General features: G+C 38.2%; 1 long non-coding RNA gene across 1 annotated transcript in view; it reads right to left on the minus strand.

Annotated features, from left to right (window-relative positions):
• LOC114050490 overlaps positions 1-22,930 on the minus strand; it is a 152,943-nt gene that overhangs the window by 49,533 nt on the left and 80,480 nt on the right. The window contains exon 4 of the long non-coding RNA XR_003570012.1: positions 8,964-9,055. This is a non-coding gene — a long non-coding RNA (uncharacterized LOC114050490). The remainder of the gene's footprint in view (positions 1-8,963; positions 9,056-22,930) is intronic.

A 22,930-nucleotide genomic window follows, 5' to 3' on the forward strand; every position in this document is an offset into this window, starting at 1 on the left:
AAACCATGGTACAAGAATGTAATAGAATATTGTGCTTTAAAAAATAATTATGAAGAATTCAGAGACATCTGAAAGATTAATATGAACTGATGCTCTGTGAAATAACTAGGATACTTCTGCCTGATGAATGCAATGTATACAAAAAGAAAAATAAAACAAAACTGAACAATGTTCAATTATAACTTCAAATTGACTGGTCAAGCAGAAGCCCATTATCTCAAGTACTACTTAAGGCTACTTTAGGAGATAATGAAATTCAAGTAGGCTGGTTAACAAATACCAAAACTAACAGGGGCTCCTCCATCCTGGGCAAAAGGGCTGAACAATAGAATAACGATGTGCCTAGATTTCCTGGAAACTCTGAACTACCCTGCCCCCTGGCCTACAGGGTACCTGATTATCTCACCTTTCTGTCCTGGAATACCTTATCTCCCCACCCAAGGAAGGTTTTCCTCTATAAGAATCCCTAGATTCTCCTGGATAGTGACATTATATGACACTTAGTTTCCTTCAAGGCAGCTGCCTTGAGGGTCACCTCTCTTAAGGAGCTGTCACACACACACACACACACACACACACACACACACACACACACACACACACACCCCTCCCCCCTTTTAAGCTGGGCCGCAGTCTCCCTTAAGGAGGAACCTGGTTGTGGGTATGTGTGTGGTATCAGGAATAAACCCCCCACCACACATACACTAAGCAAGTCATCATTATGGGGTGCCCCTGAACCTCACCATTTCTGGAACCGCTGAGGGAGTTGCCTCCCTTTGGGGAAGAGCTGTCTCTCTTAAGGAGAGGCTATCTCCCTTAAAAGAGCTGCCCTCTCCCCTTAAACTGGGGTCTGCCTTAAGCTGCTGTCACTTAGGAAGGAGCCTGCTTAGTATATTACTGGGAAGAAATGACTTTACTTTATTTGGAAACAATCTCATCAAATTCTTTCAAGATGACCCCCCCCACACATACACCAAGCACTTTGTTATTCTGGGGTGCCCCTTAACCAAACAATAACCAAACAATAACAACAATGCTTAGACCCCTATAATAGATGGGAAAATGTGCTTTTCTCCTTGCTACTGTACAAATGGTGGGCCAAAGCACAGAAACTTGTTATACAACATCAGATTAAGTCAAGGTGTCCTTTGATTTTGCTAGGTTTTTTTCTTTCACTATTTAATATAAGTTTCACTTGATAAGGCAGGAATAAGGAAACTAAATGTCATATAAAACACACCAATATAATAAATAAAAACATTCCAGATTCTACTTTTGAGTGCACACACACATACCCCTAATATGTAAAGAAACCCCAGGCCTAAATTTCAAATTTTTAAAAATCTGATTGAAACACAATTCAATTTCAATTATAACTTTAAAAAAATATATATGCTTAAACTTTTCACTGTTCAATGTTTGAATTTATCTAAAAACAAACCAAAAAAAAGCCCTCAAACTGTTTTCAATCCAACAAACATTTATTAAGCAGCTATTATGTATGAGGTACCTTGACAGGTGCTGACTAAACTATCTCAAGAACATAAACTATCCAAATTCAGATCAAAACAATACAACACACAATGTATGTGTTGGAGTACATAGTACAGACAAATTCAAGGAATCTAGTATCCTATTATCTTTATAAATGAGAAAAATAGGTGAGAGTCTGTCAACAATGAAGACTATGAAAAACAGTTTCATCAAAATGACAAATAAACCTTAGTTTTAAAAACATGTGTCAAGTTGACATTCAAAACGTTACACAAAAGAATATTTTTCTTCTTTTCCTGGTCCATTTAATTTCATGAGACCTTGATTATTCAGTAAAGAAATGAGGCTAATTCTAATCCTCCTTGAATTTTCACTTCAGAATACCCCAGGATTAGAGGTTGTTCCTCACTGAAAAGTGAACACCTCCTGAAAAAAAGCCTAATACTTTCTCCATTTGTTAAATCACAAAAGTCAGTTTTCAAAGGTCTGTACTGAAGTTTTTCAAGTGCTAGACTATTTGCATAGACTAACTATACAAATACACACAAAGCTTAAAGTATTTTTACTTCCATAACATAAGTAAGTCAACATATAATCAAACCACCAATCTCAGAGGATTCATACCATTTATTAGGAGAGTATGCATTTTATAAGGTATTTTTTGGTAGGTAGGTAACAGATATTTTTCTAATGTGATATGTATCTCATATGTAGATCTACTAAGCCTTTCAAAATATAGGAACAAAGAATAAGCTATTTTAATTATCTTTCATCTATACATAATAAAAGATAAAAATAGTTCTAAAGGAAATTGCAAGGATTTTCCTTTATTTACAAAGAAGCCCATCAGTGATTATTTGTTAAGACATAGAGCTGTTTAGGCTCATAAACTTACAACCCAGTAGTTTTCTAATGTAGCTATGTCAAGATATTAGCTTTGAAAAATTAGTTAAGAGGCAAAGTTGAATTCTTTCTTAATGAAAAAAAAAAATTCATGACTATTATCCAACCTGTTGATCTTTAGAACTTACTTATAATTTATAGTTTCTTCCAGGGTTGTTGTGAGGATCAAATGGTATGGACATAAAAGCCGTATGCAAAAATGTACATAAAGCACTAACTACATGCCAGTTATGTTAGAACTCATTGCCCTTCCCCCAAAACTCTCACATCTTCCAAACCTCCTCATTTCTCTCAAAGGCACTGATCACGAAGCATTATAGCAACATCAGCGTCACCCTTAATTCCACATTCTTTCACACCGATATACCCAATCAGCAGAAGGTTGCCATTTCTACCTCTATAATCTCTGTTTGTCCACCTCAGCACAGACAGCTACCATCACCTCTCATCTAGACCACTGCTTCCTAAATCATCTCACCCTGCTCCAATTTATATCCTACACATGGCTGCTAAAATGATTTTCTAAAACAATGGTCAGACCAGGTTACTCCTCTGCTCAGTAAAGGCCAGGGGCTCCTGCTTTATCATTTACACCTCTACATGTGCTGGCCCCCAGCCTCCTTCTGCACTGCTTCTTGCTTCCTGTCCAGTCAAACTGGGCTTGTTTTGGTTCTTCACACAAAGCCCCAAAGGTTCTCTGGAGTTTCTTTTTTTATAGGTACTGGATGAACCTACATAGACAGACTCAGATTATCTTGCTCCTTCAGGGCAAGGACTGCTTCACTTTTGTTTTTATACCCATAGCCCACCACTGGTAGTAAATGTGGATTAATTATCATTGCAACCCCTGACTCTCCACTCTCAAAAAACATTTGACATTTTCACCTCTCCTTGTCCCAAAAATGGCAAATTTAAAGAACTTATATCATAAAAATTCAAATTATGTTTAAAAAAATACTCTAATAAAAATGCTCCAAAGTTAAAAACGCTCTAATATTGGAGCATCTTTAAATCCAATTACTTCATGTGCAACCTAACAAAAGCCAGCCACAAAAATTGCATCACACCTTCACAAAGACTTCCCTACATATCAGAGCGCAAGTGATCCCTATATCCCTAAAGCTCACAAAATTTCCCTGCTATCTTTCCTACTGACTTATCACATTCTCATTATAATTAATCTTATCTTCCCATAGACTGTATGCTTCTTAAAGACAGGGTCAACCTTTAAGAAAAACAAAAACAACTATATTTTTAGTACCAAGGACACCATCCTAAACAATAATAAGCAATGAATTTGTTTAATTCAATTTAAGAGAGTAAAAAACAGAGATTTTGATTTTGATTTTTCCTTCATTTATTCATAGAGTATTTTTTTTAGTTCAACAGAATTTGTGGTATGCCTATTAGCAAAGCAATATCAAAAGTAGTTTTGTTGAGGTTTAAGGGTACTGGGACCCCAAAATCACAACAGGGGGATCCTGCCCGAAAGAATTCGACCCAAGCCTTCTTTCAGCCAAAGACAAGGTTTATTAGAACATCCACCATACAGAACAGACTCTTAAGGAGTCTGAATGTTAGTGAGCTACTGGCTAGATTTTAAGAATTTGAGCCCATGGCTAGATTATAAGAATCTGAGCAGTGGCTAGATTTTAAGAATCTAACCACCTTAATGGAGAGAAGATAGACCTTACATATAGAAAGACTATGGGAGAGATCTAGGAGTGGTCAAGTAGTCTATGAGGTAATAGAACTCCAAGGACCTGGACTGCTTGGCCTAGGGAGAATGGAGCCTCGATAGGATTAAGGGTGGGAAGTGGCCTGGGCCATAGGGAGGTAAGACAATGCAGGGCCTGGCTAGGTTAAGGGGAACCGGACTGGGAGACTGGGTGCAGCCACAATGAAAGGCCAGTTGATGGGATTATAGCCTCAGAGGAATACCAGAGATTTGGCCATGTGGGAAAATCCAGGCTTTTTCCTTTTTTGGGTCTAGATCCCATCCTCATCAGTTTCACCAGGCAATGAAAATAACCTTATTTATTGAACTGGTGATTGTAATAATTAAAAGAGGATTATTCTACCTTTATTTCAGATAAAATGAAAAGCTGTTTGAAATACAAATACAACTTCTTTAAAAGTAGCTGTCACTTTGATAGGCATTATATTTGTTCTTCAAATCAAAAACCATCCATATAGATTTATACTATATTAATATTTTATTCCTAATACTCTTACTTGGCCTGCTAGATCTGTTTCACCCATTTGAAAAAAATTCTGGGTTTCCAGTACTAAACCCCCTCACTCCCCCATCATTCCAGTGCCCCCCGGGGGGCTATATGGGGTCCACTTTGGGAACCGATGCTCTGAAATTGTTTTTGGTCACAATCAGGTATCAAAAAGGCCAAATCTATATGACAATATAAATATAATCTAAAACACAACACACACAACCAAGCTGTTAGAAAAACAAATGTTTTGTTTTGATAATAGATAATATTTGAATAAGTCAAGTCAGGTCAACAAATATTTTGTTAAGGCACAATGCTAATCACTGAGCACCCAAAGAAAAGCAAAAAACAGTTCTTACTCTCAAGGATCTCACAATCTAATGGGGAAGACAACATGTAATCAACTACATATACAATCAAAATATGGAGAAGACTGGAAATAATTTTAGAGGAAAGGCACTAACCAGGAGAGCCAGGAGATGAAGAGGAAGAACATCCCCATATAGTGAATGACAGCCAGTGAAAATGCATTGTTTAGACTGGTGTAGACCAGTGTTCCTGGATCAGAGAATACATGGAAGAAAGCATAAAAAGACAGAAAAGGCAGGAGGGGGCCAGCTTATAAGGGCTTTAAAAAACTAAACAGAAGATTTTATATTTGATCCTGGAGGTTATAGGAAGATTCTGGACTTGACTGAATGAAAGGCTGGGACAGGTGGGGTGGAGTGAGGGTGATAATGAAAAGGTAGTGAAAGTACAGGCCAGACCTGCACTTTAGGAAGATGAGTGGAGAATGTGAGGGACCAAGGAAAGACATTAGGAACGGAGAGTAACCCAGAGGCTTGCGCAGCAATGTAGGTGTAGGACCAAGGAGGCAATAGTGTCCGAGAAAAATTGTTATCAAAGATATTAAAAAGGTAGGATTGGCAGAATTTAGCAATTGATCAGATATGTGGGACAAGAATGAAGAGTCAAGGATGACCCTAGCTTGTGAACCTGAGTTACTATGAAAATGGTGGTGCCCTGAGCAGAAATAGGGAAGTTCATAAGATGGAAGGGTTTAGGATGAAAGATAATGGGTTCAATTTTGAACTTACTATATCTAGGGAACGTGCAGTTCAAAATGTCTAATAAGCATCTGGAGATGCAAGACTTGAGGTCAGGAGAGAGGTTAGGGCTAGACATATCATCTGCACAAAGATGATTGAGAATTGACTCTTTGGGAACTGATAAGATCACCAAGTCAAGACAGAGCCTTGGGGGATATTCACAGTTAGTAGCAGTGACCTGGGTGAAGAATCAACAAGGGTGAATGGAGAAAGAATAAGGAAAACCTGGAGAGAACAATATAAGGGAGAGGGGGGGGGGCGGGAGATATAATGAGAAAAGGGTTAAGAAGAATGAGGACTGATATAAAGCCATTTGATTTGGAAACTGTAGAGGTCATTGATAACTCTGAACATTTGTTTCACTTGAACGATAAAGTCAGAAGCCAGAAAGATACGAGCTAAAAAGAGAGTTAGAGAAAAGGAAATAGAGGCACAGATTGTGGATGGCCTTCTCCAGGAGCTTAGTCACAAATGGGAGAAGAGACAGAGCAGGGACAGAGCAAGGGAGGAGCTATTTTCAGGACAAGGAAGACGCAGGCATGTTTGTAAGAAGTTTGTAAGTAGCCAGTAGAAAGGGTGAGACTACAGACTTGTAAGGTGGTGAGGATGATAGGGAGGCAACAGAAGATGTGATGGAATAAAAAGTTACCATTAAATAAAATCCAAAGTAGAAACAACATCTAGAACAAACCAGAACTCTCTCTCCACGTACTTCCCTCACTGTACACCATTCCAACACTCATTCCATCCCTGTTACTGGCCTTCAGAACCAGAAGAGCCACTCTGTCTCTTTCTTCTACTGACTTTTTTTTCTTGTAAAACCTGCCTCTTCTCTCAGAATCAGAAGATGGTTTTGTGTTCTCTTTTCAGCCTTGACCAATCTGACTCGTCGGTATCCCCACATTCTGGAGGGGGGATTTGTTCTCTTGGGGTTTTCTGGAGGCTAAACAGGGTGCTAGGTTTTGTTCTCTCCATTCCTCAGGCTTTTAATACACTACCAGGTTAGATCCTTGCAATTCCTACAAACATAAGTAAAATAAAACAGAAGCAGATCTTCACTAATTTCATTAAGAATACAGCCAGTCAGGGCAGCTAGGTGGCACAGTAAACAGAGTTCCAGCCTTGGAGTCAGGAACACCCGAGTTCAAATCCGTCCTCAGACACTTGACGCTTCCTAGCTGTGTGACCCTGGGCAAGTCACTTAACCCCGACTGCCTCACCAAAAAAAGAAAAAAAAAGAATACAGTCAGTGAAATGAGAAAATTGCCAAGAGAAGACTTTGCAGGAATGCCAATAAAAGGTGAGACAAAGAAAGCAGAGGGAGAAGAAGGAGAAGGATGGAAAAAACACTATTATATAAATACGATTTTTCAGATAAAGGCATAACAAACCCTAACATACATAAGCATATCAGGATTTGAAGAGAAGCTAAACCTAATCTGAAAGCAAAACAGATAACTTATCAAGGTATGTCCTAACCATGGAACTCAAGGTTTACATACAAAGGCCCTTCTGTGAACATTTGTGTAAGTGATCTGCTGAGGCTCTTTGGGTGGACAGAAACGAAGTCATCTTGCTCTTCTAATCTCTATCTTGCCCTATTTGGACACAGGCATATAAGGGCAGAGTACTAGTTATCTCACAACCTCTGTGAAAAATGTTAACATTTATCCAAACATTTTACCTATCTTTCCCTAATGTTTCCCTAAGCCAGGGAAAATTTCCAGTCCTGAGGACAAAAAGCAATTCTTTCAAAAGCAGGTTATTTGACTTTTAAGAAGCCAATGGAAATTTAACAAATTTAGGTTAGTATGTTGTTCTTTTATATAATTTATTTCTATGGTCCATGAAACAAAGAATAATTTTCAAAAATCTGTATTACTAGTAAAAATCCAAGAGGCAGAATTAAAAGTCTGGATAAAAAATAATAAACCATAGATTTTATTAAGTTTATAAAAATCAAAATATTAAAAAATGATCTGTTTCTTTGATATTCTCATTTTATATATAAACTGCAATCTTCAAATTACCAGTTTTCTTAAATCTATTTGTAATTCAATCAAAACTCTAAGAGACCAGTTAATAAACATATAAATAATTGATTGAATATAGTACTGTTTTGTTGCATAAACTGTTGACAATACATTTCTCAATAAAGAAAAATTGAATTATAGCCCAAGGGTGGTTTAATTTGGTACAAATTTTGAATAATGTCAAATGTACTTCCAAAACAGATGCTTAGAGACTCTACAAGGACACTAGGCTCAATCAGAAGCCAGATTAAAGTTCCATCTGGAAACTAATAGAAATTCACAGTTCCATTACAATTACCAAAGTCACCAACATATAACAGGAGTACAGCACAGAACTTCTTAGAAAAGTCAACAGGCCTGCCCACTCCTCAAAACAGACAATCAATTTATAAAAGAATCATCTTCCGGAAAAATAATCTATAAATATTCAAATTCTTATGTTCATTGTAAGAAAATTTAAATTTACATAATTATTTGAATTTTCCATACTTGATTTTTTCATAGATATTCAAATAATATTCTGTTTGCTAATACTGAATAACAAGGATAGCACGTAACAGGATTAAAAAAAAGGAATTTCCCTCCCAAACTCTCACCCATTCTACTGCTGATAAAAGTAATACCTGGTTACCTCATTCCTCTCACTCTATTGAAACCCAGCTTCACATCTTATGATATGAATCTCTTAAATTCTGTGACTAGAAATTACCAGTGAATCAAAAAAATTTAGAGGTGGAAAAGTCCTTCAAGGTGGTCTACTTCAACTTCCTAGGCAAAGCCCTGTCCAAATGAAGAAGCTCATTCTAGGTTGGGGGACTGCTCCGGGGATATACCGCTATCTGACTGCAGAGCTGGGGTGAGGACCTGCACCCATGGCCTCCACCTTAATGTTCTTCCTATTATAGAAAGTGTCTGCAGAGCCATAAATACAAATCAAGGTTCCCAAAGATGACAAATGAAAACTAAACAGAAAACATAGTTAAGAGCATAAAAATTAACATTATTAATGTTTGCACAGTATTCATATTATGATAAGTATGTGTGAACCCTGCCTCTGCTATTGATTACCTACGTGAATTTTGGAAAGTCAGTTAACTTATAAGAATGAATCAGGGAAATGCTCTACACAGCATCTTAAATACCGAATAATAAATATCAGACATGAAATAAGTTTAAAATAAAGAGTTAAATCTTACCAGAGAAGAGGGAGTAAACTGCTGACTTTTAGAAGAAAAGTAAATCCTTCAGGCCAACAGAACATCAGTTTTCCAGGAAATTCTAGGATACACTAGCAAAAGAACAAATTTCCAAAACGAAAATCAATTTCTCTTTATTAGTAAATCATGAACAACATTCAACATTCTATATATAAATTAACAGTAAATGTTAACACAAAAATTTTAAGTACTTTCTTGTGACAATTCCATTACACCTGAGAAAGAAGTCTTCAAAGGTTAAGCACAAATTCAATCCAACTCAGCTTGCCTACTATATCCATAGTATTTTAGTGTTGGGTTCCAGGGATACAAAGATAGAATAAACCACAGGCCCTTGCCCTTAAAGGGCTTATATCCGGGTTGAGGTGGGGTTAAGAAGGAGAAGAGTTTTAAAAATAAGTATACAGATAACGATATATAACCAGCCATCTGTATACTAACAGAAGGAGGGATGGAATGACAGAAGGGAGGAAGGATGGGAGGGAGGGAGGCAGGGAGGAAGGGAGGAAGGGAGGAAGGAAGGCAGGAAGGAAGGCTCTCTGAAGGAAGGAAGGCTCTTTTTCTTAAAAAGTGAGAAGCATCATGGCACAGTGAACAGAGGATCCTTCCCAAAGCCAGAGAAACTAGGTTCATAAGGGAGTGAGTTTCCACCCTAGATTTTCCCAGACAGATGAGATCAAAGGATCTAGGCCCACACCCCACGCACTCCCATCTGAACCCAGAAATAGAAAAAAATAAAAATAAGAAAGATGATGCACTGAAGCAACCTCAGACCACTCAGTAACAACCAATAAAAGAACAGTTGAGTCTCAATGACCAGATGTAATAATGCATTGTCACTAATTAGTTCACTGGGTGGAAGGAAAAGATATTCTGATTAATTGTACAGTCAATTCAATAAGTCAAGCAGTCACTAAGCACTTACTTAGTGTGTGCGATGTGCCAGGCACTAAGTTAAGTGCTAGGAATTCTAGGAAAGGTTAAAAACAACCCCTGTCCTTAAGGAGTTTGCAATCTAATAGAGAAACAATATGTAAATAAATATATATAAAGCAAGCTATATACAGGATAAATAGGATATAATTTTTAAAAGGAAAGGAACTAGAATTTAAAAGCTTTGGGAAAGGCTTCATGCAGAAGGCAGGGTTTTAAAAGGGCCTTAAAGGAAGCCAGTGAAACCAGTAGACAGAGCAGAGGAGGGGGAAAGCCTGAGAAAATGCCCAGAGCCAAAAGCTCGAATAGCCAAGGGGCCAGTGTCACAGGATTGAAGAAAATGCATTGGGGAGTTAAGGTATAAGGAGACTGGAAAGGTAGTAGAGGGTTAGGTTTTGAATGCCAAACAAAGAATGGAGGGCATGACTGACCTGTGCTTTCAGAAACTTACTTAAATCCATATATATTAAGTACTTACTATGGATCAGACACTGTGCTACAAACTGGATTTGGTAATAATAGCTAGCATTTATATAGCACTTGAAGGTTTGCAAAGCACTCCTAGATTACCTCATTTGATTCTCACAAAAACCTTGGGAGATAGGTGCTATTATCATCCCCGTGATTCCTGACTCTCTGGACTACTTTTCCATTCCCCCCAAAATCCTCTAGTTGTGCTGGCAGCAACTCTCTGCCTGCAGGGTCCTCTTCTGATTAGGGAGTTGCTGCTCAGAACTGCCTTTGGAGGAAGTAGCCATGCTCACCTCTAATCCACTCAACTTCTGACTCTCCATTGACTTTTCTATCTTACCCCCCTCACCCCTCCATGCAGGTTTCGTCTCCTTTAGCTACCTTTCACGTGTGGTCTTCCCCCATTGAAATGTAAGCAACTTCAGGTCAGGAACTGTCTTTCTATATGATAGTATTTGTATTGACTGTGCTTCACAGTCTGGCACAGTGTCTGGCACTAAGTAACCACTTAACAAAGCCTTTATTAATTTAAAATAATTCTATGGATCAGAAAAGTGAGGCTCTGAGAGATTAAGTGATTTGCTCAGGGTCACACATCTAGTCCGAGGAAGCAATTACACTCAAGTCTTCTTGACTCCCAACACTCTACCCACTGTGACAAACAGATATCCCAAGTACAGGCAAGTTTACATTCTAATGAAGAAGGCAGCAAACACAGGGAGGAATGCCACTGGGTAAATAGGAATTTTGATGGGATCCTAAAGCAATAGGAAACTAATGGATTTTATGGGTCATATGAGCAACAAGATGGAAGACTAGACATCTTTTCTGATCCCCACAACTACTCAGGCAAGTCCAAAACAGAAATTACACGTCCAAAATAAAGTAATTTCAGCTATCTCTAGGGTCGAGGGCACCCAAAATCCAAAAGAAGGTCAGAAACAAATCAAAACCCACGAACTGACACATATTGACCCTGAGTTCAGCACCCCTCCTCCACCTTCCATGCTACTAGCAGATTAGAGGATACAACACAGGATTCCAACAAAACCCACCCATACACCCTGGTTTCCCCTCCCTCAGGACCCTAGCTCCAGACTGGAAGTTTGGGCTATAGCCTTTCTGGAGTAAGAATCTGCTGGGGCCTGCAACCCAGAAAGTGTGTGGTTGGTTATTGTCTTTCATTCTTGAAAGAAGACCAAAAGACATCACTATGTTGGGGTCAGGATACAGTGACTCTGACTGTGGCTGATGAGCTCAGAACTCAGAACGTCTACCACAGGTTGGGCACAAATAGTCAAAAGAAATATGTGGAATGGAGAAGTCTCTATATTTGTGCATCTCACATTTTTTTTGAGTTACTGAAATTCTGCTTTGCTCATAGAGCACAATGCCTTCTTTTTTTATTAATTTATTTTAATTTATCAACAATCACTTCCATAAGCTTCTGAGTTTTAAATTTTTCTCCCCCTCCCTCCCTAAGACAGTGAGCAATCTGATATAGAACTCCTTCTTTGATACAAGCACACCATGCTGGGCAATCCTTTGCCAGCATCTCCTATGTCACATAATCAATTCCAAAAGTCTTCAGAGAGACCTTGAGAATGTCCTTTTATCACTTTTGACCACCATGTGAGCGCTTGCCTTGTGTGTGTTCTCTGTAAAATAGTCTTTTAGGCAAAGGTACTTTGGCATTCAAACAATGTGTCAGTCTATTGGAGTTATGCTTTCTGCAGTACAGTTTGAATGCTTGGCAGTTTAGCTTGAGAAAAGACCTCAGTGTCCAGTACTTTATCTTGCCACATGATCTTCAGAACCTTCCTAAGACAATTCAAATGCAGGCATTTCTGTTTCCTGGCATGGCACTGCTATACTATCCAAGTTTCCCAGTCATGCAACAATGAGGTCAGCACAACGCCCTGTAGACCTTCAGTTTGGGAAACAGTCTAATACCTCTTCTCTCTCACACTTTCTTTCAAACAGCCTCACAAACACTGAGCTACCTCTGGCAATGTGTGCATGAACCTCTTCATCTATGTGGACATCCCTGAAAAGTATACAACCAAGGTAAGTGAACTTATCCACAGTATTCAAAATTTCTCTGTTTGTTGTGTGACTTATCTACATATCGATGGTGTAGTGCTGGCTAGTAAAGAAGCTGTGTTCTCTTGGTGGCGTTAGACCAAAATTAGCACAAGCAGCAGAAAACTGAGTCACACTTTGTTGCATCTCAGATTCAGAGGCTACACTGAGTGCACAATCATCTACAAACAAAAAATCATGCACCAACTGTCCCTTTACTTCAGTTTTGGCTTATAGCCTTTTCAAGTTAAATACCATCAGTGTGGTAGCTGCCTTTGTTGAAAGAGTCTGACAACTATGCTGAAAATACCATGCTAACAAGCATGGGAGCAAGCATATAGCCTTGCTTCATTCCATTGGCGACTGGGAAAACATGAGAGCATCATCCATTATCAAGAACTCAGGCAAGTATGCCATCATGAAATTGATGTACAATTAATGAACTTCTTCAGGCAACCAAATGTTGAGATAATTTTTCACAAACCCTCACAACTGACAGTATCAAAGGCCTTGAAGTACCAGAAAGTTCTAAACCTCAGAAGTACCAGAACTACAAAGATCTGAATTCTGGGTGCTGAGTCAAAGAACTGAGGAAGAGGGGGAGTGGGGTAAGTCAACCAGGACTTGATGAGTAAGAAAGCCTGTGCCGTACACCACCAACCCTGGGAGAGAAAGAGCACAGCATTTGTTGAGGTAGTTTTGAGTTTTGACCACCCAAAAGTAAGCTGGGGCAAAGACCTATGCTGGTCAACTGTGAATTGTCCAGTGTGGGAAGAGACTCACACTTTGAGATCCAGCCTTCAAGGAAACCACAATGAGAGTAAAGGATGTCAGAAGTGAGAGATAAGGTAAATGGGGGGGAGACTGAAATTACCGAAGATTTCAGAAAGAAAACTTAAAGATCTTAAACATAAACAGACAAATAAAGAGGAAAAATAGTAACAACAGAAGGAAATATGGCCCCCATATCGAGCAAATGAGTCAGGCATCTGTAAATAAATACAATAAAGGAAATGATCCAAAACTTGATGAGACGGAGGACCCTGTGGAAAGTGAGAACACAGAACCACAACATGCTGTGGTTGAAAAGAGAAATGAGAATTAGGAGAGCAGAATTTGTATCCTGAAAAGTAAAAATAGTAAGAACAGAAAAATTAAAATCTGCAATAGCAAGCCAAACCAAAGAAACAAAAGAGGGAATAACAGACTGGGAATGCAAATACACAGAAGTGAAAGATAATGTAGATGAAGAAAAGTAAAAAACATTCAAAGAAAATATGTTCCCTATGCAAGCAAAACATAGTGCTCTAAAAGACAGGACGTATAGAGACAACCTGAGGATCACAGGTGTCCCGGAAGAACACAACAGGAAACCAATGGAGTTGATTATTAGGTAAGTGACATGGTCAGATCTGTGTTTAAGGAAAATGACTTTGGCAGCAGTGCACAGGATCCACTGGAGGGGGGTAAGAATTGAGGCAAAGAAACCAATTAGGAGGCTCTTGCAATCATCTAAAAGAGCTGAGTATGCTAGAAATGTTGTGAAGGTGGAAATGGCAAGATTTATGAATTGACTGGCTATATAGAGTTGAGGGAAAGCGAGCAGTCAAGGACAATGCAAGGGTGATGAATCTACAAGACTAGAGGGATGGTGGTGCCTTTTACAAAAGTCAAATCTTTCACACAAAGAGAAATGAAGAGTAGATGATGGACAGAAATGATGAGGGGGCAGCTGCAGCTACAGATATTAGAAGCAGTGATTGAGACAACAGGCTGATACCACTGTGACAGCTAAAAGAGAACCGGTGATGAAGAAAGCAAAAAATGCACATCTGCATTTTACAGGAAAAGGGACAAGCAGTCAACCAACTATAACCCAATTTCTGTAGCAATAAACACAACAGGAGGCTCTCCTGGGAGCATTCCAACAAGTCCATTTTCAGGAAGGAGGACGTACATACTATGGAACAGCATCATGGTAAGCTTGGTCATCCTGCACTATATCTCAGAACCATACAAAAAACTTAAGAAGCCAAGGAAACATAGACAGTAGAACATATTAGAAAGATTTTTTACCAAAATCTGCTCATGGTGGTATGTGCATGTTGCTGGATTCTTGAATACTATGCCAACAATCTATAAGTTAAGTCCTATCAAACTGGAAATGCTTTAAATGAGAGCAACAGACTATATCTCTACCATCCAAAGATCAATCTAATTAAGTTACTGAGAGATGAATTCTTTGACCACAGGAACTGTCTAAAATCATCTAAGTTGTAACATGCTTGGGAAATTAACTATCAAATATTGTTTTAAAAAATGTACACAGTTTTTTGTTCATAATTTTGCACTGAGGGAGATGAACAAAGTATTACCATCAGTTCACAGAGATAAAAATTGAGCTTTTGAAGTACCACAATCATTTTATATACATACGGAAATTGAGCTTCTGAGAGGTAAAATAATTCGGCGAAACCATAATTGCCACAATGCATTATTTCTAATTACAAGTTCCAAACAACAAATTTACAGACTATTTAAGTTGCGGGGCTGCCAACATTTTAGAACATAACAAACAAGTTGTGCTCTAAAACTCTGCTTAGAACTTGAAGCACCTTCTCCCATGGAAATAACCTTCAAAACTGGGATTAGGTTCCTAGGTAAAGAGAAGAACTGGACTCCTTTGGATTAGGAAACAAGGCCTGTATTGTCACTTGTTGGCTATGTAACCTTGGATAGGTCATTTATTTAACTTACCTGAATTCAGTTTCTTCATGTGAAAAGAGTGGTCACCACCAATTATTCTGCAATCTTCACAAGTTTGCTATAAGAATTGTATTTGCTTCCTGCCTATACCAAGAACAAAATCTTTGAACCATTGTGACTCAAGTTCCTCATCAGAAAATAATAGAATTCTACTCTAAAGCATTTATATCTGCTCTAAGTCTATAATTGGATGGGGGATGGAGGAGGGAGAAGGGAAGAATAAGAGAAGAGAAAGAGGGAGAAGAAAGGATAAAGGAGGGAGAGAAATGGAAAAGCAGAAGAGGAAAGGCAAGAAAGAGGGGGGAAGAAAAGAGAAGCAGGAGACAGGAATACAAAAAAAAAGAAGGGAAGAAGAGAGGGAAGATCCAAGGTATAGCTATCAAATAATGAAATTGCTTTTCACTTGTGAATTGCAGAATAAGTCTTAGTATTTTATATTTACATCCTATTATGCCTACCGAATCTGTGACACAGAACATTAAAAACACTAATAAATGTACCTCTAAAATGTTGTGATCCTTAGTTTAGCTTCACAATCCATACATCAAATTCTCCCTCATGCAGAAATAAACTTGGCTGTTATTTTTAAATGAAAATCCCTCATTAAGAACAAATTAATAAATAATTAAATACAAAGACAAAAGCCACACAAATGAAAAGTTCCTCTATGTCAATAAACATCTTCATCAAGTAAAATGGACTTACTTATACCAAAATATCATAGCTCTATTAATTATGCTATTTACAAGAGGAAAATGGAGACAAAAAGTGTGAGAACAATAACTTCCCCCACTTTTACTTCAGTATAATCACTCACTAAGGCTTCATGTGAGAGAAGCTCAAATTTAAAAAGCTTGCCTTTTAGGAAGTTTTTACTGAGTCTCTAATTTAGACCTAGAACTACATTATATAACTAGAACAATTACTCATCTTTAAAACAATATTCCAAGTCCAGTTTAAAGTATTTATACTGACTTCACAAAGAATACGCTCCTTGCTACAATATGCTTCACAAGAATCATTGTTCCTTGAAGCAATGTTTACTTGATAACCAGAATATTTTTTAAAGCAATTAATAGCATTAAATGGTACTAAAAAATTCTAGATGACTGTATGCATATTTATTTCCTGATTTAGCTTCATGACACAAACTCTCTCTCAGTTGTCTTCCTACCAGTATGGCTAAGCATTTGCTCCTCATCTCCCTTCCTGGCACCCATCACTCATTATTATGACTCTCAACTGTGGAGATAACCCGAAGTTCTGTCCAAGTCCCTCTTCTCTTCTCTCTCATTAGTTAAAATTAGGAGACCTGATGAAATTAACCTCATCTCTAAGCAAATGAAATACAGATCTATATCTGGTCCAAGTTCTCACCTGAATTTGAGTCCTGCATTATTAACTGTCTAATACACATTTCAAACTGGTTGTCCTAGACACATGCCCAAATGAATATGTTAAAAAAGAATTCATTATCTTCAGCCCCCCATTTGCCAAATTCTCCCCCCTTCCAAACTTCACAATTTCCTTTGAAAAGGACCACTACCCTTCTCATCTCCCATACTCTATTCCTCCCTTTCTCTCAACCCCACATATACAATCAATTGCCATATCCATTACTCTCTCTCACATCTGACTATCTCTCTATTCACTCACTTACCACCTTAGTTTAGATCCTTACCTCTCCCCTGAATGCCTGCAACAGATAGCTGATTGATCTCTGCCTCAAGTCTCATTCTACCCAAGGCCATCCAACATACTTAAGCCAAAGTGATTTCCTGAAAAGCAGACATGACCTTGTCACTCCCCTATTCAATCAATTCCAGTGGCTCCCTATTGCCTACAGGATCAAATATAAATATTTTCTTGAACTTTCAAAGCCCTTCACAATTTGACTCCAACTATTTTTAAGCCACACTTGACATGATTCTCTCAAGCTTTTTGTGATTGGCAAATACCTTCTTTCTGTTCCTCAAATGAAATTCTTCCTGTGTCTCCATGCCTCTATCTCCACTAGCTGCGTGTCCCCCATCCCTAAAATGAACAAACTCCCTCCTCACCTATGCCATAGAAAGTCCTCTCGTAAATTAAGATGCAGCTCAAGCACCACATGCTTCACAAAGCCTTTCCTTGATTTCCCTCCCAAACTACCTTCTCTACGACTGTTTTGTATCGATTGGTATTTATTCTCTATTTTTTGGTATATACTTACACACACACACACACACACACACACACACACACACTTACATGTATACATATATGTATGTATATGTGTATATATGTATATTTCCTGTTTTCCCTATTAGAATACAAGCTCTTTATGTGTAAGGATTGTTTAATTCAGTCTGTGTGTATTTCCAAGTCTAGCACATAGTAGATACTTAATAAATACCTGTAGCTGAGTCATAGAAATCTTTTTTTTAAACAATAAATTTGAATCTACAGGCTTATATTACTCCATTCTATATACTGCAATTCCAATGGGAAAAGTAATCAGCTACAGCTTGAAAACATTGGAAAGAATCTAACTGCTTCCTAGACAAGTCCATACACTATACCACTTAAGCTTTTCCCCCATGTTAAGTATTCTCTACCCAAGAATGAGTCAAAGAGGCATATTCCTGAGGGAGATGTTTAATTGGGGCAGGGATTGGGGGGAGAGGGTAGTTATAGTGGTAGGTAGAACAGGTGGCCTTTTGCAGTTACCATAATAATCTTCAGATGAAGAAAAAAAGTTTTAAGACATGCACTTAACAAAAAAAACAAAACCTTATCATGTTTCATGATTTGCTTTGATACATATGTGTGTACATATGCATGTGTGTGTATATCTATATCTTTTATATATTTATTTATATATGTATATATATCTTATTATTATAATATTATTATATACATATATAAATATGTATACATATAAATTCTCCTCCAACAATGAAAAATGCAACGTTTCCATTCCTTCTAATGTGATGGAATTCTCCTCTTTGTGTGTGTACCCCTGCCTCTCACCAAGTAGCAATTCACTGAAGAACAAATTCCCGTGTTTAAAACAACAAAAGGAGATGTAGCGATCTATTTTGATTTCCCTGATGATTTTCCCCTACTGCCAATATATTAATTCTTTCACAATTTAAGACAACGATTTGACTTAGCAAAACCCTTACTACTGGGAAAAAATATTACCTTTCTAAATGCCCTTTATGAAAGAAGAAACACACCATTTTGAAATTTACTCTTCCTTTGAGTTAGCTGAAACCCTTCTTAAAAATTATTTGTGAGGTATGTGTTCCTGAACTGTTTCTAAGGCAAAAATTACCTTTCCTTTAATACTGACCAGTACCATACAGAACACTCTCAATGGGGTCTGGCAAGTTCCTTGATACACTAGAAGTATTATTGCCTATTGCTTTGTATTCTCTCCATCTGCTAATCTGGTTTCTTGCTTGCCTTTTTTACTGCAGCTGTGCACCGGGTTAACTGTTTCAATGGTTTTCCTACAATAACCCACAAATTTTTTCCTGATCAGTGTGCTGTATGATTGGTTCTTTGTTCCTAAGATAATTATTTTACATTTGTCTACACTGAACTGCATTTGCCATCTGCTGGCCCAATCACCTAAACAATCCCAATCCTTTTGAATCTGATTGCATTGTTCCTTATTATTTCCTCTGCCTCCAATTTTAGGATCATCTGCAAACTTGAAGATCTTTTCTTCAAAGCTTTGTCCACATTTTATTTTAATATAATTTTTAAAAATGACCCCTTAAGCTCTACAGCTGAAATCCCTTCCAAAACCAAAAGGTGTTTCCATAATATGAGCTTATGCAAAGATGCCACTAAATAAATAGGTAAAAGAATCATTAGAAATGAAGCTCTCATTAATACTCTTGTTTTATCTCTTAGCCAGTTTTTCATTCCAAAACTGTATTTGTAAATGAATTTTCTATATTTTAAATTTATCTTTTCAGGATATGAATACTTTAAAAGTACACTAATTTTTTTTTCCTATTTGGAAATATATGGTATAATTTCAAACTATTCCTAAACATACATTTTAAAGTTTTTCAGTTCTCTATAGGTCTCATAACTGTTATCTTTAAGAGAATGGAAACTGAAATCTGATGCTTTGAAATGTCTGCCAATTTCTCAAATCCAGTCAACTTTAACAAGGATTCTGAGATTTTTTTTTTACTATCCTTGATCACTTTTTATCAATTCAATTTAGTTGTACCTATATTAACATTAATGCTAAAAAATGGTCTGGTCCCTAACATAAGCCAGCAATTAGCTAATATTCAATCCCCCCCCAAAAAAAAATCACAAGAAAAGGCCTTTTCTAGGGTCAATCTAAATTTGGCAAGTCACTCAGAAAAAAATAAAATAATAAATACTAAGTATAATAGCACTTAAAATAGATGATTTTTTTATATTTTAATTGACTTGACACAAACATGATTAATCAGTACCTTGGGTTACTTTTAACAGTCAGTTAATGTTTATACAGCCCACTGATGAACATTATATTTAAGAAATACGCTTAAATGTGTTACTTGTATATGTGTGTGTATATATACACATATATAGAGAGACAGAGAATCGGTGTATGTATACATGTGTATATATACATAAACAGTATGTATAATAATTGGCAACTCTCTATGATGATAAGTTGCTAAGCAGATGCTAATCTGCACTGGTAACAAAGAGCAGAGTAGTCTTCAATTATTTTCTGCTCCTAAATACAACGTTCATTGTGACTAGGAATCTTTGCACAGAGTTGGGAGACAGAGGAATGAGCATGTAATTACAAGTTCCATGAAATTCATGGCAGGCTCACACATATACAAATAATTGTCCATCAAAGTTCCAAATGATTCCTAGCACACCTGTAGAAATCAAAGGGCATTGGGAGAACCATTAACATAAAGAGATGCTTCATCAGGACTGCCTAATATCAACAAAACCATAGGTCTGGTACAAATAAAAAATGGCTGACACTTGCATAATGCTTTATGGTTTACAAAGCACCACATGTACATTACATCACATGATCTTCCCAACAACCTCATGAGATCAGGAGGCAGGAACCAGCATCCCCATTTTGCAAATGAAGAAGTCAAGGCTCAGATAACTGCCTATCCAAAGATCACACATCTAGAAAGTATGAGGCAGGACTCAAAACCAAGCATCTCCTGCCTAAATTTATGTTGGCACAAAGAACATATACACTTATATACACACACACACACAAAATGCATATTTTTGTGTTTGCTCTATTTATCTGTTAATATCTAGGGGGCTTCTTGTGCTCAGAAGCAGAAACAGTTTCTCCTACCAAGCACTGCCACAGCACAAAACAGGTACTGAAGAAATGACACTAACTCCCTTTATTCACTAAGAATTTACTTAGCCTCTTCCAAGGGCACAAAAGAAATCAACAAGCACTCATCAATAGCCTACTATGTGCCAGGCACACACCAGGCACCAGAGAGACAAAGAAAAAATACAACAGTCCCTGCCCTCAAGGAGCTCACAAAGCTCCAGCTGAGGAGACAACACAAAAACACAGAGATAAACACACACTATATAACAAGAGACACAAGATGATTGAGTGGTAAAGGCACAAACAGCTAAAGCTCAGGGGGAGGAATGGAGACTAGGAAAGGCATCTTTATGTAAAAGATGGCTCTTAAACTAAGCTTTGAAGGAAGCTAAGGATTCTGGAAAGCCCCAGAAGCAAGGAAAGGGATCCTCCCGGCATTGAGGAATGGCAGCAGCCATGTGGACAGAGGATGCAGCAAGCCATGGATGAGGGACAGTCTATCTGGGTCATATCCAAGTACACATAAAAAAGGCTGGAAAGATAGGAGGAGGTCAAGTTGTAAGAGTCTTAAATGCCAAATGCAAATATTTTGATCTCAGAGGCAATAGGTAGTCACTGGAATTTATTTAGTAAGGGAGTGACACGGCCAAAGCTGAGCTTTGGGAAAATCACTTTGGCAGCTGTACAGAGGATAGATTAGAGTGGGGAGAGAGTTGAAGCAGGAAGATCAATTAAGAGGATATTGAAATAGTACAAGCAAGAGGTGATTCAGTTCTAAATGAGCATTTTGGCTATGTGAACATAGAGAAGAATGCAGATGTGAGAGATGCTATGGAGGAAAAAAGATAAGACTGGACAACTAATTACATATGTGGAATGAATGAGGAGGCAACCCTGGATGACTAGAAGTATGGCGGTGCCCTCAAACCAGAAAGTTTGGAAAACAGAAGAAATAAACATTTTTAAGTGCCTACTCTATGCCAAGCACTGTGCTAAAACCTTTATAAATTTTATCCCATTTGATCCTCATAACAACTTGGGAGGTAGGTACTTCTATTATCTCCATTTTACAAATGAGGAACCTGAGGTAAATCATGTTTAAGTGACTTATCCATAGTGACATAGACAGTTAAGTACCTGAGACCAGATTTGAATTTTGGTCTTCCTGACTCCATACCCAATCCTGGGACCACTTTGCCATTTTGCTGCCAAAAAAGTGGATGTTTTGTTTTGTTTGGGGGTAGGAGATAATAAATTCTGTTTTAGATGTTGAGTTTGTGATGTCTTCTGAACACCTAGTTCAAAATGTCTAATAAGTAGAACCAAATACAGAGCTACAGCTCAGATGGCTATATTCCTTCTGGAATTATTAACATGGACAGAGCTAATAAAATAGAGAAAAGGCAGTCCTCAAGATAAGGAAAACAAAGTCAAGCAATGCCTAGAAAGCAGACATCAAGTGATCTTAATCCTCTAGAACAGTGGTCTCCAAAACTAGAGGTCCTGGTCAGACTCCCAGGAGCCAAGATGGCAGATTAAGTAGTAAATCACCATAACCCTCCCATATTCACCTCTAAACAACCATAAAATGCCACAAAACAAATCCTGGAATAACAGAACCAGCAAAAAGCTGGGGCGAAATAATCTTTTATACCAAAAAACTTGGAAGATTGGCAAGAAAGGTTGATCTCACTCAGGTAAAAGGGGAATGCAGTCCAGAACAGAAAGCATCCAGCAAGCCCCACCTCAGCAAACCAGCAGGAGATCCTAAGCTTCAGTGTGGTGGCGCAGGCAAATGACAACATCAGGACCATGCCTCAGCATAGCCACCAGAAGGGGCAGACTCCAGCTCCAGGAACCTCCATATGCTTAAGCATAGCCCTGGAAAAACATGCAACCTCCAGCAGCCAGACCTCCAAGTGCTTCAGCACAGCCCCAGGCAAACAGGTAGATGCCAAACCTACAGGTACTTAAGCAAACAGGCAGCCTGCCAGGGCCCAGCCTGCCACTTCTGCAAAGTCCTGAGCAAACAGACAGCCTCCAGCAGTCAAAATTCCACATGCTTCAATGAAGCCTAGGGATATGCAGAAACACCCCATTGGCCTCAGCAGGCCAGGCACCACCACCAGAATCCTGGCTCAACACCAGGTAAGCTGCCAGACACCTACAGCCTCCAGAAGCACCAACCACTGCCCATCCCACTCCCTAAGCACAGAACCAGACATTAGGGGCCCCCACAGATCTCAGGGCAACATGAGTGCAGCACCTGGTAAATAGCTAAGCCCTGCAGGCCCTGTAACTAGAAGCCTGAGGCAGTGCCCCTTCCACCCTGGGAGCAGAGCTCAAATTGAGAAAGAAGAAAAAGCCC

The sequence above is a fragment of the Vombatus ursinus genome, unplaced genomic scaffold (assembly GCF_900497805.2).
Source record: "Vombatus ursinus unplaced genomic scaffold, bare-nosed wombat genome assembly UNPS02014799.1, whole genome shotgun sequence".
Taxonomy (NCBI): domain Eukaryota; kingdom Metazoa; phylum Chordata; class Mammalia; order Diprotodontia; family Vombatidae; genus Vombatus; species Vombatus ursinus.